This window comes from Micrasema longulum, unplaced genomic scaffold, assembly GCF_059751315.1.
Source record: "Micrasema longulum isolate JH-2025_06_02 unplaced genomic scaffold, ASM5975131v1 h1tg002168l, whole genome shotgun sequence".
Taxonomy (NCBI): domain Eukaryota; kingdom Metazoa; phylum Arthropoda; class Insecta; order Trichoptera; family Brachycentridae; genus Micrasema; species Micrasema longulum.
In genome coordinates this window covers 290,678-299,459 of record NW_028279333.1, presented here as the reverse complement: position 1 = coordinate 299,459, position 8,782 = coordinate 290,678, and positions in this window count along the sequence as shown.

Here is an 8,782-nt window from a genome sequence, read left to right as displayed (position 1 = left end):
AGAATTATTTGTTATTATCGATTGTACGACACGTGTTATTTTTTTTCTTTAATAACACACTTAATATTCAACAAATGAAGATTTTTAAAAAAAAAAAGTTAACATTTATTCCGGAAAAAAAAAATTCAGACAACAGTGGTGAAATCTACTTAAAAAAATTATGTCTCAGAAAGGGTTTACAACTCATGGACTATATTTGCCCTTTTTTTACAGCCCCGGAGGTGTTCAGTAGAACAAGTAAAAAGGGAGTACCTAGATTTTTCTTACGTCAAATATTTGGCCACCCTGTTTATTGTCAACGCTAGGATCTCACCATACTTAAGTGTCAAGTGGGGCACAAAATCAAAAGTAACTAACTAAAAAGCTCAAGACTTGTTTTTAATGGACGTAATTCATGATCCTATTATAGTCAACCCTCATATAACGCTATTAATGCGTACCTCGTTAAAACAAACCCCGAATTTACACTAATCAGAGTATTCGTACCGCGTTATATAGAAACCACTGTCGCGTTATATGGAGACCGCGCTATAAAAAACTCGGAATTAATACAAATCAGTTTATTCGTACCGCGTATATAGAAATCACGCTAAGCGAATTTCAGAACTAATAAAATATATTGTAAATCAGATGGATTTGTTTTGCATTACATTTACATTGATACAAATTTTATTCTCAAAGCTCAAGATTTGAAGGATACGTTTAATAAATAAAATTGTTTACACACATAATACAAATGGTAATGAATATTTATAATTTAAAAAATTAATTGTAGGCTTATTAAAAATTATACATGTTTCATTACTATGTATTCTGTTTTTATTTTGCATTATACTGAGTTTCAAAATATTTTTATAGACATATTTATATATTTTAATGGTTTTTACTATGTTTTCACTGCATTTATTACTTTGTTTTTATCATATTTTTTTTGCTAAGTTTTTTTACTACATTTTTACTATGTTTTTACTACAATTTTACTATGTTTTTATTACACTTTTCTTTGTTTTTACTACATTTTTTACCATGTTTTTATTCCATTTTTTACATTGTTTTTCACTTTGTCCTGTATCTTTATAACTGTTTCTATATATTGATTACTGTTTTTTTATATTTTTTGACTGTCTTAAAACGGGGTAAATAACCCTAGTTAGACAGTCAAAGCAACTTTACATCAATTATAATTTTGTGTATGTAATATAATGATAATAAATAAAATAAATAAATAAATATAATAAAATTATTAAGTAAAAAAAAAAATTTCTAACAAAAGATCATAATATAATACACATTATATGCTTTTTATTCATTATTTCTGAAATATACTATATTTTTGACCTAACCCTTTTTAGAGACAATCATATTTTTGTGCGCTATCGTTTGCTTATCTTTTGAAAAATTCCCTGATTGTACATACATGACATTTGTACTAATCGAACAACGTACAGATGAACGCAATCGATATTTTTAAAAGTCATTTATGTAGTTGGAATGTCATCTTGTACGAAAAATGCGTTGTAAGGAAACCTCATTAATCCTATACCCTCCTAGGTGGTTCGCCATTTTCACTTCGCGTTATATGAATATCGCGTTATAGAAGGGTTTTTTTTTTTTTTTTTTTTTTTTTTTATACGCCTCCACTCGTTTGCGTTATAGAAGGGTTGACTGTATTAAACTTTTCGCAAACTGCAGAATGTCGATAGACGTATTTGTTTTTATAAATGTATTAATTCTAAAAAATGTTTTACCGCTTCAATTTAAGTAAGTTGGAACATGAACTAGATCGAATGTAATACCCAAAAATTTTACGACAGATAAAGTTTATTTTTATATTATTTGTATAGTTAAAATAACTAATTTCGTTCGTTTTAAAACTAGTAATATTTTTTAAGTTAACCTATATATTAACAGAGGCAAACGAAATAACTGATATATATCTCATCCGAGATGAAAGAATTACTGAGGAATGTTGAAATCTAGGCATTTACATGGCTTATGACATCGCCGATTTAAGCGATTATCACATCACTACAATTTTCAGAAATTATACATATCTTGTCAGCTTTGACTTAGGCGTGTTTTTAAATTATTTGATACTTCCTAATATGCAAAATCCGTTTACGTTTTATTACGACCAATCATTATAATTTCATAATGGAATTGAGCCTGACTAGTTAATCGGAGTTTATTACGATCAATCATTATAATTTCATGATGAGTTGGTCCAAATGGTTGCAGACAAAAGAGTGGATTTACCCCCTTAGGGAGTCATTAAGATTAACAAATTACAACAGGGATAGAAAAGGGAATGTGAAAGTCAAGGCATTTACATGGCTTAGTACAAAGCGAAAAGTGGCCACTTAAACCAGACAATAACAGGTCATTAAGTCCTGTAAATTCCTAGACATCCACATTCCCTTCTATCAAGTGTTCTTCATCCTGTTGTAATTGGTAAATTTCGTAATGGAATTAAGATCAGAAACATAAGTTACAAATGTCCAGTGATAATAAAAGAGCTGAAACCTTAATCACGTGGGTGAGATTCATCCGGCTGAACCAAATCACCTACTAGGCAACGCCTGAAAACAATTTTCCAATTTTCATACTTCTTTTTTACCAGGTAGTCAATTCAACAATGTTTGAGTATGTCCAAATGCTTGCAAACTGGACTTTACTTCACAAAAGTCAACAGATGGAAGAGTTGAGGAAATGTGGATGTTAAACATGGGCAGAATGGTGAATGTTACACAGTGTGTAAAGTGGCCACTTAAACCAGCCAATGACAGGTCATAAGCCCTGTAAATGCCTAGACTTCCATATTCCCTTCTCAAAAATGTTTTCCCCCTCTGTTAAAATAAATTTAAATATGAACAACTCCCTAGGGAAGAAATCCAGCCAGTCTGCAAGTATTTGGACATACTCAAACATTGCTAAGTCAATAAGTTAATTTATTAACATATTTTTAATGAATACAATATGAATAAGTATTATCTATCTTCCTGTTCCCACTATGTGTTATTTATGTTCATTCGTTTATGTTATCTAGCCTACACGTTTGTTGAAATACAAAAAATTTTATTGCTGTCGCAGGTAAAGCTACCTACATAAGTATACTCGTAGTTTTAAATGTAAGAAATTTCAAATAAAATCCAAATAAAAACACGTAGATCCGGAAACTCAGACGGGCTACTCTCGGGTAAAAAATCCTTAAAAATAAAATCTTGAGGAGAAAAATCCACCTCGTAGTCTACTGGTTGGCTCGTTCGCCTACTATACTCGAGGTCCCAGTTTATTTTCTGGCAAGGCCAATAATAAATATTGGTTTTAAATATGGTTTGAAAAGCGTAAAATTTCATTTTCCCCGAACTGCTTTACGAAGCGTAAAACTCATCACCATGCGTTTGGTGTATTAATGATGTGTCCCATGAACAATCACATGCGAATAAGAGTATGATTTATGTGTTGAAAAAATGAAGTTTCAGGTTATTTAATATTTTATGGTCTTCAATACGTTTAATCATCATTAGTTAAAACACTTCTTTCAAACTTTGCAGTTAAGTTGTTTAGTACTTCGTGCGAAATTATTCGGTAGTAGGAATAACGTCGGCGTCACGGCGCGCGTGTATCTAAAGCCTTCCTGAGTGGAACTGGCGACGGCGTAAAGACGTCCATTGTACCGTTATTAGGCGGGTGCGCGCGCCAATTCAAAAGTTTCACGTACGCAAATAAGGACGAAATAAAACTTAGTAAAAAAAAGAATAATTTTTGGTTCAGAACAGTACTAATTTGTTTATTCGAAGTTTAAGGCTGTAGTCTGGTAAAACGAACGCAAAATTAGGAAATCATACGATTTTGCTATTTTAAAACGAATGTTTTTTTTTTAAATCGCGCAATAATAAAACAATCAAAAATCAAAAATTATATGAAAACAATATTTTTTAAAGGTATTTCTGTTAAAAAATATACTTAAAAGTTTTATGTAACAAAAATATAATAACTTTTAGACCGGCAGATTATTGAACTAAATTTTTTTGCAATAATTTGAAGATAATAAATTGAACATGAATGTGGCCGAAGTCAAATTTTAATTTTTTGATTTTGAAAAGAAATACACACATTTTTGTGATATTTTCCTTTATTTCTATGTAAAATCATAGCTTCGGTAATACTTTTTTTTTAAAAATTATTGAAATACTTTAGTATTCCCCCTTTTTTTTAAAAAAAAAAAAATTGGTTTTACAACAAATATTACTTTTCAATTTATAGCAACATCTTATTAACGTTTTTATGACCTTCAGACCTGCCTTTTACGTTTTCGGTAAAGTTCATGTTCAATTTATTATCTTTAAATTATTATAACAAATTTTAGTTTAATACTTAGTCTTTATTAAGATCCCAGTTACCTAAATTCAGTCTAAATTTGAAATGGCGTAATTTGCCGGTCTAAAAGTAATTTTATTTTAGTTACATAAAACTTTTAAGTATATTTTTTTTACAGAAATACCTAAAAAAAATATTTTAATTTATGTTTATTTTATTTTTTTATTATTGCGCGATTTAAAAAAAACATTCGTTTTGAAACGGCAAAATCATATGATTTCCTAATTTGCGTTCGTTTTACCAGAATTCAGCCTTAAGTAAAAAAAACACGTTGGAAAAGGTCTTAAATTCCTCTTCCTCTAATACAGTATGAATCGTATTATAAAGAAACGTTGAAGGAAAATACAGTGTAAGAAGATGTTTTTTCTGGCTTAAAAAACTTAAAAGAGTGGTTCTATTGAAGATAGCTCCAAATCCTCGTTTAGAGCGGCTGTGAACAGAAATTGCTATGATAACCAACCTTTACCATAAAACTGCCATGGCACTATAAAAAGTAAAAATAAATATATTATGTCATTCAACAAAGATGCATACTTTTAAAAAAAGTAGGTTATTTGAAGATATTCGTAATCACAATTTCACATGGACATATCTTCAAGTAGGTACAACAGAATTATACAGAATGGGTAGAATTACAATCGGCATTAGTTTTATTTTTTAATATTTCTTACAAGCACACAATAAGTAGTACACGCGACTTATTATTTTAATTCAAAATACAAAAATGTACAAAACATAATTGTTTTCCCGTGAGTTAGCAAACTCATTCTGGGATAGATACAATCAAATATTATCAGATAAAAATACATTTTAGTTGAACAAAATCAAAACAAACATGGTCAAATCTCGAAAACCTTTTTAAAAACAAATTGTAAAATATTATTTAACATCAACCTACATAGGTCAAGGGTTATCGGGAAATAACTTTAGGAAATTATTTTTTAGTGTAATTTGATTTCCATTAGTAGACTGGTAAGAAATTGAAAATATTGATAGTCAAAATTTATTCATAAGAGATTACGCGTTCACATACAGTTACTTTATTTGTGTTATTGGTTATTTTTCTCGCTATTTTATTACTGGCGCAACAGAAGATTCGAGAACAAAGCCCAGAAAATTCCTCCGCTCAAATAACGGATAATTGAATTAAAAGTTTAAATTAATGTCAAAACAAGTTTGAGGGGGAAACGAGGAAATAAAGGGAGAAACACAATAGATTTCACTATAATTGTATTTATAATTTTGTTTCCGGACAATCTTTGACATACTCACCTACGTCAAAAATGTATATTGATTACAAATTAGTGTATTATGAAAAAATATCTAATTTATATTTATTTATAAAAGACACTTATATTTACTAACAAGTGGAGACATATTATTAAAAAAATGTTACTTTAATGTTAAATATTTTCCTATGGATGTACATATTATTTTAATTTTCGGGTTTGGATCCCGACATTGTTGAGATGAAATATTCAAATAAAAAGGTGTTTTTATACTACAATATCCCTGGACTGGTACCTGAATCGTAAAACTGATCATCTTACCTTTGTGTTAAAAAATAATAATTAAGATGCGCTGCGATTGATGTATCAATGCAGTGCCCTATGCACCATTATGTGTGGAAAGGGAATGATGATGATGATTTCAATTACTTATTAGATTTATTTACAAAATTAAGGATTGTTTTTATGAAATTACGATTATTTGTACAAATATGTATTATAATAGGTTGGGGAAAAAGTAATTTCGTATTTCGCGCCCTTTTTTTCAACTAAATATATCTCGTTCATTATTGGTCACATTGGATCATACGATACGGCGTTGTAAAAGTTTGAGTCTTAAGAGTATATACGTATATACTCTAAGGTTTAAGTGCATACTACAAACCAGGGTTGCCGATTTGTGGGGAATTCCCCAAACTGCGGGGAATTTCAACTCGATTGGGGATTTTGTGGGGTTTGGTATTGTGCGGGGAAAATGCGGAGATTTTCACATTTTACCATTTATGAATTAACCTTTAGCTAACACATCGATGGTTTGATGGTAAGTGATGAAAACATTAATATTATTATGAATGAAATCCTTATTTTTTAATAGCAACACAATATTAACTTCAAATAGTAATTCGGGGATTCCCTTTTTAACGGGAAATAAAAACAATCACAGTCAAATGAGCACATTATGTACTAGTACAAACGACTGCTTACATTTTGTTTTATTATCTTTCAAAACCGTTATTGGTTTTGTGCAAAAAAATATAAATGGTTGTTAAAAGTTGTTGATAAAAAAGCGCAAGATAATCCTAAGGTAGGTTATTAACAAAATTTGTTTAAATTCTTCTAAGAGCCCACAGATGTGCCCTCGAAATATCGAGGATGATTAGATCTTAAGTCTATTTTGTTTGAATCAACAAATATTTTAATATTATACGTGCATAAATGGCAAAGTAACCGATGGTGGACCCTCGCTACACCAACGATTCTAGCCAGTTCTTATTTTATGTTATTGTATACATATTTTATCAAAAATGTTTTTTCTTTCTTGAGATAATTATGTGGGGAATTTGTAGGGAATCGGGACTTTGTTTTCTCCCCATTTGGATAACTTGATCTTGATTTTTGGGGAATTTGGAAAATTAGCATTGGCAACGCTGCTACAAACGCTTCTTTGACAGTATTGCACTTTGTCGGTTCAGTCGTGAACTATCGTGCAAATAAAACTATAGGCAGCTTCTCGCCATATGAAAAATTTTCTATTTCTCCCGTGAACCTTCTGAGCCCAATTGTAGTTCCATCGAAATTTACAAAAATATGACAATATGGAACGTTATTGGCATGTGACTGGCACACAAACCACTATTCCATCGAATTCAATCGCAACCAGCTTTGTGAAAACAATATCAGACCTCATCTTGTGTTTTACAATTTTTTCAATAAACCCGGACTCAAGTTCTTTTTACCAGACTTTCGTGTTTTTTGTTTTGACTTTGTTCCGTTTTTTCTTACTACTATGGTTTAGTCTTTACGTTAGTAAAAATAAAAATTAATCAGATCAGAATTTGCTACAACTGGCTGAGATGGTAAAGTGGTTGTTGTTTTTGTTCTCTCACGCCGAATTAAAATTCAATCAATGACGTTGCGCATGTAAGGCCAACATCTTGAAGTTCAGCTGACACGATAGCTACCCCTGCTTGATCAAAAACGCTATAGTGATCTAATATTCTCCAAGTGTGAGGTCTTTGAAAATTTAGAATGGGGTTTTAACAATATCCGACTGTATAGGAAAGTCAAAAGTCTCGCTCACACGCTGGTTCTGTTTGCTCGTATTTTTTTTTCTTATCATTTACATTTGTTACATTTAACATAATTTAAATTATTGTCTTAAGTGTAAACAATTTATTTTGTGAGTGCATGAGTGTCATACACTAATTTACTAAGAAACTGTCAATTTTATTGTTCATAATTTTTGAGATTGATGCTCGTTGTTAGGTATTGTCTAACCTCTTAAAAAATTATTTACACGGTGCAGAAATGCCTTCCTTATATCGTATGTCGGTTTAAATGCCAAAATACGTACCAGATTTTGTTTTCACGGGTAGAAAGCATATTTGGTGGCATATCACAACCAGGCCCGAAAATATAGCAAATCATGTATTTTCTTAATATGGCTATAGTGCAAAACTAGTTCAAGTTTATCAACTCAAAATCCACTGAGTATAATAGTAATTTATTTATCGGGAACAGCGGTCGCACATGCTATTCTGACGGTCGCTCGCTTAATTTAATGCAGTTTTACGAACTGATTTGAGAGGATAAGAGGAAAGGGTCGATAATTAAAGCAATTTTAATGTATTTTTTAATTAATGATGAAAATTTATGCATATTGCAGAAGAACATTAATTTAGTATCCCAAAATTATGTTACCAAAACATGGCTTTTTTCAATAAAAATCTAAAATTCAAACCTCTCGAGGCAAATCTTACCCTTATTTTCCCCTTATTCTACATACTACAGAACACCTTTCCGCGTAAGGCCGTTTTGATAATTTCATTTTTTTTTTTCTCCATACAAGACTAATCCACCCTATTGGACGTATTGTTTTTTCGAACGTAGATTCTGCAGTTAAAAATCATCTATGCCGCAAATTCAGAATAAAATAAATATTTTTTTATAGAGACAGGTGCTATTTTTATTTACATTTAATTTATTGTTATAACATTAAATTTGTATTAATATTAAAATGTTAATTTTTTTCGGTGATGTAAGTAGGCGGATTTTTCTGCAAGGCATGAGGTCCCGTATTCGATTTTACTTAACATTTATTTTAAGTTTTAAATTGACTTAAAATGATATTTTTCCAGAAAAATTTGAACAAATCCAAAGTATTGTTGATAAAT